The 10196-nt window shown below is 36.2% G+C and overlaps 1 pseudogene; it reads right to left on the bottom strand.

Annotated features, from left to right (window-relative positions):
• Window positions 1-218: 218 nt before the first annotated feature.
• On the bottom strand, window positions 219-2521 carry LOC120171402 (annotated as a pseudogene).
• Window positions 2522-10196: the final 7675 nt, after the last annotated feature.

Below are 10196 nucleotides of genomic sequence, written 5' to 3'. Positions count from 1 at the left end.
TCCAACCAAGATATAACCAACTTATCAATAATGCATACCGAATCCCTTCAGAAAAAAAATATGAATAAATTTATTTTAAATTTATAATTGAAAACCAACACTCATTTGTGATTCCAGACATATTCGGAAAGGAACAAAAAAATATGTGGATTACATGATTTGAACTCCTTCCTGGGCTTACACCAGCAAATGACCGAAAATACTTATGATCGCCGACGGAAGACCGATAACTGTATGTACACTCCATTAGAAGATGATTCGATATTGTTTAGATCAAGGAATTACAACGGAAATGCGATTGAATCAATGAAATCCTCTTGAACCTCTTGACTGATACAGCTCCAGTCTACTTTTGGCCTCTTGTAGAAGAGTGTCTATAGTTTCATCCTGGGTCGGGTAGGATTTCTTGGCTGCCCATTCGAGCACCGTAAGTACCTCAGCTTGGGCGAGCTCTTCGCTATCCGGTACATGGAGGGCAATGTAGCATAAGAGAACCAAGGCGGAGAGTTGAACGATTTGTTCTCCGAAATACACCAGTTGAAACAGATGCTTTGCGCCTCCTGTACTAATGATTGCCTTGGAGTGATCAAGGTGTAGATAGTTATCAGTGCATGCAAACTTGGTAAGCGCAACAGCGGCCTCCTTGGAAACCTCTGCTTCCCTCTCATCAAGAAGTTTAACCAATGGGGCAATCATCCTTGTTTCAGTTGCTTTAAACGTCCTTGCCAAATTACCAATAGCCTTGATACAGGGAATCAGCAGCTCTGAGTCGGCCTTCACCATAGTCTTTAACAGCTGATCGACGACGAGCTTACAAGCATGAGAATTTGGCTTGAACGCAGATCTTCTCAGATCGGTGTCCTGCTCTGCCACAGTGGTGATCTCCATTAATGCCATAGCCGAATTAAAACACACATCATCAGTTCCTTTTTCTAACAAAACTGCAAAACATAGCAATGCTCTAGACTCGGTGATACTCCGACATATAGACGAGTTCCCCTTGGCAAGATGCCATAAAGCTCTAGCTGCCATTGCCTTCATATAAGACTTGGTAGCAGGATCTTCGAGTTCCCGTCCCTTCATATTCGCTCCGGATTGCTGTGGTTGATAATAAACATGATGTAATTGCTTGACATTTCCCAGACTGTTGCTCCTAAAATGATTGTTATTCAGCTTTTGTGGCAATTTCGCCCCTCCATTCATTGCCATTGTATTGGTAACCACAGTGTGCATCTGATTCGGGTTCTGGTTCCCCATCGGATGCAAAATCGGACTCTGATGATCTTCGTCGACGGCTACTTTCACAGTCGCAATATTAGTATTGGTCATAACCACCGCGTGGATTGAGGTTGCCTTGTTACTAGCAATGGCGTATTTGCTATGTTCTTGAATCGTTTCAAACGCCAAATGGCTAACGAGTAATCGGATTATGTTGTGCTGAGCGAATAAATCTTAACATTTTGGGTAATTAGCTGCCAATTCAGACACCGCCCACGCCGTGACGGCTTGAACTTTCATAGAACCTTCTTTGAGGATTTTCGCAAACACCGTGCAAACGCCGGCATGGATCATGTACTCCACGCTTTCCGGGTCTTTACCCAGAAGCCCAATTGCTTTGGCGGCGTTCTCTTGACCTTCGATCTTCCCTTCCTTCAGTAATTTCAATAACGGTCCGAGCCCTCCTTCTTCTATAATCAGTTTCCCGTAACGATCATTGTCTCTGGCCAGTGAAACAAGCGAAGCGCCGCGTCGGACCGGTTGTCAAGTGATCCAGTGTAAAGGATCGCGATTTGTTCCCATATTAGGCATAAAATGGGCTCGTTTGCGGCGATCGGAGGAAGGCCTAAATACTCATCATCCCGATCGTCACCGGAAGCCGATACACGGAGAAGCCAAGAAACGTCGCCGATTGAGTTTTCGAGCTGAGAAGACATTTTAAGGAACGCGGCAGCAGGGATGATTGTAAAGACGCGCTTCATAAATCCATTGGCGCGGCATTTGAGGACCAAAGACAAGGCTTTCTCGAGGACCTGTTCGGTATCATCGATGATGCGGCGCGTGGGACGTTCGTAAAGATCGGAACTCGTACGCGCAGCCTGCCGGAGCAAACCAACGAGTTTCCCAGTCTTGGACTTAAGCTCCGCACACTCTTGTTTGAACGAACTCGCTTCATCCGCTGCTTTCGTCACTTGGTCCGCCAACTGAATTGGCTTCGCCAAGATTTGCTTCACTATATCCGCCATCAGAACAAAAGAAAAAAAGCGTGAAATTTATCAGATCAAAAAATGAAGAAAAAAAAATATCAAATCAGGGAGAAAAGGGCTGGGACTATCGGGTTTTGGGTCTTTGTTGTAGAGGCTTGATGAGCGGAGGAAATGAAGGGGGTTCATGTTGTTTTTGCGTTTGTCGCCGCTTGTGTTACATAAAATGAATTTTGGGCATTTTTTCATGGTTGGAACAAGGAAGCTGGAGTTCTTTAAGGGAGAAAGTGGTACTGTTCATCTTTATTATTTCCTTCACAATAATACAAAATTATTACTTCCCTTGCTACCATTGGATGACTTGTCTAGACTTGATACCACCACTAATATGGTAATTATTCTGATATTTTAAAATTGGGCAGACTATTAAAATATCACTTTAGTTATATTTTTATTATTAATTTTAAAAATATTACATTTTGGTCCTCAAACCTTTAACTCATCTTCGTTTGATGACTAGCAGGTTAAAAAAGGATTAATTTTTAATTTAGCTCCTAAATTTTAAAAGAAATATCATTTAATCCTAAAGTCTAGATAAGATATCAATTTAATTATTAAATTCAATTAAAGTCTCTCTTCATCTATATTTATTCGCCACTGTTGTTATTAATCACTGTCTATCATAGTTGATCGTTGTCATCAACTATTGTTAAACATCAAAAAAAAAAATTAATAGACTTCTTTTTACCCCTAAACATTCAAATATCATTTAGTTCTTATTGCTAGGACGAATATAATGAGAGGCAGCTCATACTTTAACTGATGTGCGAGTGGCACGATCAAAGGTAATTAATGAGTTCATCAATTTGAATTTGATTTAGTTAAAATTCGATAAAATTTTGATTTAGATTGATTTGATTTAAACTTGAGTTTAACTTGAGATCTTAAAAAATCCAATTCGACTCGATAATTTCGTGAGCAATTATTTAATTTTTCATATATAATATTTTATTAGTTATCTTAAAAAATTATTTCATTCAAAAAATTAATTTAGTAATAGATAATAAAAAATGATGTATTAATAATCTATTAATTTTCTAATAAAAAAGTTAAATTATTAATTAATATTTTACTACATCCAAAAATCAAATCATACTTATTATTTTAATATATTTGTTATTGTTACCTTAGAGCTTAGACTTTGAAATTGCTTCATATTCTTTTGATATTTTTTAGTTAAATTTTTTAATTTATGTTTATAGTAAACTCAATATAGTATTAGTACATTTTACATGTAATTAAAAAATAAGGTAAAAATTTCAACGAGCTTAACTAGCAACGAGTCGAGCAACAAGTTTTCTTAACGAGTAATGAATCGAGCAATAAGTTTTCTTAACGAGCACGAGTCGAATAAAATTTTAACGAGTTTAACAAGCAACGAATCAAGTCGAATAATAAAATTTTCCAATAAGCATGAATCAAATATTATCTAACTCACTATCGACTCACTCGATAAACAGCTCAGTATCGATGAGAACCCAAATGCATAATTGAAAGCAAGATGACGGTAAGGAGGGAGGTGGATGGTTTAGAGACATGTAGATAACCTATACGAACTTCGAATTATATCTCAACATTTCAATTTGATGTATGGGTAAATTTGATAAGATAATGTGGTGGAAAAAATAGCCGATATGAAGTGTTGGATAAATTTTTTTTTAATTAGAGTGAAATAAATAATAAATAAAGAAAAGTTCGGATTATTTGATATTTTTAGAAAGACATAAAAAATATAGAATGTTTTTTCTTATATTACATACAATGAAAATGATAAATCTAACATAATAATAATACAAAAGACTTCATGTCATCCGTATATCTTTTCAAAGATTTGATTTGATCCAAATATCTTCCAAATGTTATAAAAATTACTCTATCCTAACAAATAATTTGTGTCAACACTCTAAATCAATAAATTATTTTCATAATATTTGGATGATTTTACCTTGATATATGTATTCAAACCATAGTTAAAAAATTCTATCAATCGGTTGATATGATTTTAGAGAAATAGAAACCCGTAATTTATGTAAGTTTAATATAAAATTATAAGACAGTTTTTTTGTACGATAGTCTAATTTTTTTATTGTTACAAAAATGAGAGAGACTGCGTTAGTAGTGAGTGAGGATCTTGTTCTCCCTGCCTAAGTCTTCGTGGAGGAATCTTTGAATGTCAACAGGAGGGTGCTGCCACTCAACGAGATCTATTGTTTTCGAACGACCAAGCCGAGCGAGGGCATCCGTTACACAATTCCGCTCACGGTTGATGTGATATATCTCGACTATCCAGTAGCGATTGATAAGATTCCATATACCCGCTTCTTGGATGTCCATCTTCACTTCTTTACGGTTGAAGCCTCGTCGCCAGGCTACGTTGAGACAATCCGACATAGAGATGAAAAATTGGTATAATTTTGTGAATTCTGTATCGTACTGTTTCAATTGAAGCGAGAATGGGTATAATTTTAGTAGGTAGTAGGCGGGTGTAGATTTAGAAAGTGGTACTCATCGCGGGTAGTAGGCGGGTGATGGATTTGAGACCTTCCCCCGTATTTGCCTGCCACACATCCGCTCGCCCACTAAATGCCTATTAAATTTTGAATCATTATGAATTTAGGTATAATTTTATATACTAATTTATAAATTTTAGTATTGTATAAGATATAACTTATAATCTTTAGTTTATTTTATTATGCTTCTTAATGGACGTGTTTGTTTTATATTTGTTGCTTATGTATAACTTAAGATTATTGTCAGGCGGATTTAGTCGTGTACGTCTCCAGTTGGATAGTGGGTGTGTGGATAAATTTGAGAATGTACCCGCGTTGGCGGGTGTGGATTTAAAATTTTTTACCCATTATAAATAATAGACGGGTGGTGAATTTAAAAATATTAAATGAATATGAAGATAGGAAGGAGATATTCACACCACACCCGTCCGTTTACCATCTCTAACCTGACACAGCCCATAGTTCGACGTGTAGAATGGAGAAGCAATTGAAGAACCTACAAGAGTCAGTGATTCACTTCCCTTTGCTGTTTCGAAAGACGCCTCCTCCCGAGTCTAATTTAAAATTAATAAATAATAGAGGATTGGCTCACTCAAAAATGTTATAAAAAATTATAAATATTTTCGATTGAATAAGATAATATTTTTATTGTCAACCTAAAATTAAAGTAGTTAATTATTTAAGTTTGTTGTTTAAAAAAAATCAAATCGGAGCTTTTTAAAGAAGTCCACATCAAGCTACTAAAGAAAAATTTTAATGGTGTTCTTAGTTGGATAAAGACATGGTGTAAACATTAAAAAAAAGGACGTGGTGTAAACAAAAAGTCAAATTATATAATCTTAAAATATAAAAATGAAATCTTTAAATTAAGGCTTATATTACAAATGAGTAATTAAAGTATACTTTATTTTTCATTCAAATACTTAAAGTATCTTTTGATAAAAAATATTTAAAGTTATATTTTTAATTAAAATAAGTACCTAAGGTATTCTATGTGAAAATAGGTACATAATCTATTCAAATCTTTTCATCTAAATTCTAAAAAAAAAAGTTGATATGTAACATTAATTAAAAAATATTTTTGATACTTGGATGAAAAAGTTGAATATTTTAGTTATTTATTTTGATAAAAATACTTTTTTTGAATTAATCACTGGTATCTGATCTATTGACCGACTAATTCAGATCGGGTACTGCAGAGGCAAGGGTGACCCTCCCAACCCAGTTTGCTCCATTCGTAAACGTCAGAATTCAAACCCTTGATCTTACTTAAAGGACCTAGTGTCTAATCCTACTAGACCAACTGGTTGTTGATTTGATAAAAGTACTTTAAATACTTATTTGTTATATAACCCTTAAATTAAATATAATACATAAAAATAATGATTTGACATAAAATAAAGAGAAAATCGCCTCAGTGACCAAAAATGCCTTATAATATACGATTTTAACCAACTTTTTTTGGATTTGCCAAAATGACCAACAAAATCGCAACGCGAAATAAAAATCGCAACGCGATCCCCAGAATCGCAAATCAGTTTCCAAAATCGCAACGCGATTCTTGAAAATCGCAACGCGATTCTTGAAAATTGCAATGCGATAGTACAAATTCGCATTGCGATTTTCAAGAATCGCAACGCGAATATGAAAATCGCAACGCGAACACATAAATCGCAACGCGTATCCGTAAACCGCAACGTGTATCCGTAAATAGCAACGCGTATCCGTAAATCGCAATGCGTATCCGTATATCGCAACGCGTATCCGTAAATCGCAACGATAATCCGTAAATCGCAACGAGAATCTGTAAATCGCAACGATAATCCGTAAATCGCAACGAGAATCTGTAAATCACAACACTGAAATTTTGGGTATATAACTACGCAACAGCAGCAAATCATAAACTAAATCCCTAAATCGCAACTCATTCCATCTCCATCTATCACTCTCTCAGGCGACATCCGTTCCTATATCCAACGACATCCTTCCCAATCCGGCAACAGGTTTTAGTTTCGCAGCTCGTCTGTTTAGTAAATTAATTTACAACCATGAAATCATCTAATGTTGATCATGTTTGGATAGATTTGTGTTTTGGAGGGTCATGGGATAATGTTCATGGTGTTTTACAATATATGCCTTTACCCATGAATCTTCAACTAAAATTGTCTTTACAAAAGTTAACTTATGAAACTCTAATGCTACGTGTTTCAAATAAATTGAATTTAGAGCCCCTAAGTGGATTTAGGCTATCTTATCAGAGAAATGGTAAAGTTTATTTGTTAACCGACAATGAAGATGTTGAACGATTCATTGCTTACATTAGTGTTTCACAAGATGATGTTACATTGTATGTTGTTGAACCTAGAAGTAGTATTGTTGGGTCAGTAGCGGGTAGTAATCAACTAAGTTTTTCTCAAAACCCACAACCTTGTTATTCAGTTGTTATCACTTATTAGGCATGCATTTGACTATCGCAACACGGAAATTACAATCGCAACGAGAGAATCGCAATGCGAAATGAAAATCCCAACAAGAAAATCGCAATGCGGAAATGAAAATCGCAATGCGAAATGAAAATCGCAACGAGAGAATCGCAATGCGGAAATGAAAATCGCAATGCGAAATGAAAATCGCAACGAGAGAATCGCAATGCGAAATGAAAATCGCAATGCGAAATGAAAATCGCAACGAGAGAATCGCAATGCGGAATGAAAATCGCAATGCGAAATGAAAATCGCATTGCGATCTCTCGTTGCGATTTCATTTCCGCATTGCGATTTTCATTTCGCATTGCGATTCTCTCGTTGCGATTTTCATTTCGCATTGCGATTTTCATTTCAACATAATGCAGATTGAAATCAACAAAATCAACCATTACATTTCAATCAATTAAACAAGCACAAATAAGAATTATGTTCGCATCAATTACAAAAATCAACTTTTACAAATCATCTTTTACAAATCAATTAAACAATCAAAAAATAAGCAATAATTCTTATTTCCAATCATCTACTATTGAATCAACTTTTACAAATCAATTAAACAATCAAAAAACATCAATTAAAATATTGAATCAACTTTTGCAGCCATACATCATTTTCACGCAGTTCACTTCTGAGATAACCTGCAGAAACCAAACATTTGCTCAAACAACACTTTCTACACATCTAAAACCTACAAACAGCAAATTCTATTCTAGGTACTTAACCAAACATTTTCAAACCAAAAGTCTATAAACTTACCAATTGTTTATGGACATTTTATAACGCGGGTGCAGGTAGGCAGCGTCTCGTATATATCGATTTAGCCATATAATGCCGAAACCACAAGCCTACTGCAGCTCTATCTCTATCGGTGGGAGGTAGATACTTTGTGCTTCCCGTCGTCAAACGCTCCAACGCCAAGCATACGAGAGGACCACAATCTCCTCTGGCTCATCCCGTTTGTTGTGGCGCGGTCTCGTCTCTAATAACTGTAATATTGAGCTTCTTTGGCTTCTTGTTTCCAGAACGAGTCCAATAATTGATCGCATCCAAGAATTTAGCCAAATGAGAGCTCCATCCCTTAATAATATCTCTTAAATCAGCCAATGATATGTAATTTATCATGCTGTCATACACTATTGTCTTAAGGGATGGGAGTTGAAGCTCGACGAGAATCCAATGTTTACGTTCCAAAACAGGGAAAAAAACCTGCAATCATAAGTAATAAATTCATTCATTTGCGCACTTATTTCATAAAACCTTTAAACTCAATCTAAAATAAACTAACCTTATCGACCTCCCACCATGCAGGATAAAGTTTAGCTTGTCCATTGCCCAAATCAATGATTCATCTCGTGCATTCTTCAGTGAATGGCGTTAAAAGACGTCGGCATAATTGTATCGTATATTTTTATTTTCTTAAGTTTTCTTTATTAGAAGACGTGTCACCCACGCATCGATATGCTGTTTATAAAAAAGACATATATTAGTGACTTACATAAATTTAAAAAAAATTAATCAAATTGAAATATAAAAAAATAAACTTAACCCCCATCGAAATAGCCATTGTCTTCGACCCTAATAATACGCCCCACCAAGACCGATCAAGCAACAATAGATCATCGGTGAGCTTGCATATGTCAGTGAAACACCCCTGGCTCCGCTCATGTAGATAAAAATCAACTGCGGTCTTAGCCCAAAGGGTGTTATCCAGAATTGTGTCCGTAGTTTTTCCTCTCCTCTTCAGATACCGGTATGGTACTGGCCGGTAACTCATACGAGAGCCAACTTGAATCCATCATGTCCGGCACGTCAGAGGGTTTCTCAAGAAGCCTACATATGACGCCATGTGAATCGGGCTCTTGAATGGTGTGAGGGACCTCTTCAATGATGACAGTGGCCTCTTGAACGTGGGAGGGGACTCTCGAGGAATGATAAGGGGGCCTCTTCAACGATAGGAGTGGACTCTTGAGGGATGACAGGCGAGTCGGGCTTCTATTGCGGTGTCTTCGCACTATTGGGGTATAAGGAGACTTAATAGCACGTGCACGCTGTCTGATGCGTGAACTCCGTCGTGCAAGCATAACCCGACGTAAAGCATCCACTCTATCGGGCCGCTAAATAATTAAATACAAAAATCAGTAAATAAACAGACATGATATTTAAACAGTGAAACAAGACAAATATGTTTCAAACTTGCATTGTATTCACCCAAGTCATATTCTATCATAGTTCACAAAATGCATCAGATAACAAAGAAAAATGTTTCAAACTAATACCCTGAAGTTAGTATTTGTCTTTGTTTTGTCTATTGGTTGAAGTAATGCAATCCATTCAAGTTTCAATTTGCAGAAGAAGAAATAGTTTACTTTCGCAACACGAAACTTAAATCGCAACGCGAAATGAGAATCGCAACGAAAACCAAAATCGCACGTGAACCAAAATCGCAACGCGAAATGAAAACGCAGAATCGCAATGCGAAATGAAAATCGCAACGAGAGAATCGCAACGCGAAATGAAAATCGCAATGCGATTTTGGTTTCGCGTTGCGATTCGTCGTTGCGATTTCATTTCGCGTTGCGATTCTCTCGTTGCGATTTTAAGTTTCGTGTTGCGAAGTAAACTATTCTTCTTCTGCAAATTGAAACTTGAATGGATTGCATTACTTCAACCAATAGACAAAACAAGACAAATACTGACTTCAGGGTATTAGTTAGCAGAATTGGCAGCACAAAACAAAGACAAATACTATTTCACAGTGTTAAAGAATACACAGTTAGCAAATTGGCAGCAACGAACAAATTACTTTCAAACAAAGATAAACAAAGACAAACTATTTCACAGTTAAAGAATACACAGTTTAGCAGATTGGCAGCAACCGAACAAATTTACTTCAACCAAAAGACAAAACAAAGACAAATACTATTCACAGGTTAAAGAAC

This window comes from Hibiscus syriacus, unplaced genomic scaffold (genome assembly GCF_006381635.1).
Source record: "Hibiscus syriacus cultivar Baekdansim isolate YM2019G1 unplaced genomic scaffold, ASM638163v2 tig00000329_pilon, whole genome shotgun sequence".
In the NCBI taxonomy this organism is placed as follows: Eukaryota; Viridiplantae; Streptophyta; class Magnoliopsida; order Malvales; family Malvaceae; genus Hibiscus; species Hibiscus syriacus.
The sequence above is the reverse complement of the archived record's forward strand: the minus strand, read 5'-3'. Positions and strand labels throughout refer to the sequence as shown.